This window comes from Aulostomus chinensis, chromosome 1 (genome assembly GCF_037954235.1).
Source record: "Aulostomus chinensis isolate RoL2024-O1b breed Wild chromosome 1, RoL_Achi_v1.0, whole genome shotgun sequence".
In the NCBI taxonomy this organism is placed as follows: domain Eukaryota; kingdom Metazoa; phylum Chordata; class Actinopteri; order Syngnathiformes; family Aulostomidae; genus Aulostomus; species Aulostomus chinensis.
Window position 1 is genome coordinate 25,350,808 of NC_141320.1, and position 1,620 is coordinate 25,352,427.

The following is a 1,620-nucleotide window of genomic DNA, read 5'->3' on the forward strand; positions in this document are numbered from 1 at the left end:
TGTTTCCTCATGAAATATGTTTGCCTTAAAGCTCATTAAAGTGTTGAACCACAATATCGTTCACCATAACTTAGTCAACTTCAAGATAACCTACTTCTACATTCCAGTCCCGGCTGCTCCTGTTCTGCTGCAGTCCAGAAAACAACAACCCGATACAATTGGCGCTCCTTCCCACAGCCCCGGTCCGGATCCGCATGGTTCCGCTGACTGACTGTGAGACGCGCTCCCTCCAGAGTGGCAAAGCCCGATGGGGGTCCTTATCTGGCACGGGGGCGTAAAACAGGTGCGACTGCAAAGCCTGGTTTATTCTGAGTCGAGGGAACGCGTTGCTCTGCAATTCACCGCCAAGCCGCTAGGGGGTGTGGCTTTGTCTTTGTATTGTTTACGGGCTCTTGTCGGATTCCTTGGTTTTCTTCCGGTCACAGACAACAATTGTTGGCCATTTGTCAGTCTTTGTAGTGCCGCGAATAATCCTTTCTTCGTCTTGGTCCATTTTTTCTTGACGCTTTCACCTCAGAAACTTTGAAAATGGCGGTGTTGTTGTGCTGCGACTGAACCGGAAATGACGTTTTGAGCGGACCAATTACAGTCCTCGACGGTGACGTCACCCCGCGGCGACGCGATGCGGAGGCAGGATATTTTGGAGGCGCGTTTAAGGCTTCGGCGTAGGTACGAATACTACTCGACACAGAAGCATAAATCAGGCTTAAATCAGGCTTTATAGTCCAACAGGAAGTTAGCATGTCAGGGATGAGACACCTGATAGTCCAACAGGAAGTTAGCATGTCAGGGATGAGACACGCTTCTCGTCCAAAAGGAAGTTAGCATGTCGGGGATGAGACACCCTGATAGTCCAACAGGAAGTTAGCATGTCAGGGATGAGACACCCTGATAGTCCAACAGGAAGTTAGCATCTCCATGGTTCCCTTGACCAGAAGCCAGTGGGATCGTTCCATTCTGACATCTTGATTGACATTTGTCCTTCTCTGAGCTAAATAGCTGGCAATCATTTGAAAAAAAAAACCTTGATTTACTTTTTCTATTTTGATCTTCAGCTCATTTGCATACTTTTGTTAAAATTCTCCCCTTTTTTGTGTTTGTTTGTTTTTTGCTGCTGTTTTTAGCACAAAGTCCACCTGGTGCCTCAAGACCAGTTCAGCATGGACTACGTTGAACCTTCAGTCTGCTGCATCAGCACCCATGGACGGTTCCCCCTTGACAGGTGGGTTCTTGTGAGGAATATTAGTGGGACAGCGCTCTTGTTAGAAGGGTTCTGATCCACCTCCCCTCCCCCTGTAGCTCCTCCTGTGTCCCCTCAGCGCTCTTGTTAGAAGGGTTCTGATCCACCTTCCCTCCCCCTGTAGCTCCTCCTGTGTCCCCTCAGCGCTCTTGTTAGAACGGTTCTGATCCACCTTCCCTCCCCCTGTAGCTCCTCCTGTGTCCCCTCAGCGCTCTTGTTAGAACGGTTCTGATCCACCTTCCCTCCCCCTGTAGCTCCTCCTGTGTCCCCTCAGCGCTCTTGTTAGAAGGGTTCTGATCCACCTTCCCTCCCCCTGTAGCTCCTCCTGTGTCCCCTCAGCGCTCTTGTTAGAAGGGTTCTGATCCACCTTCCCTCCCCCT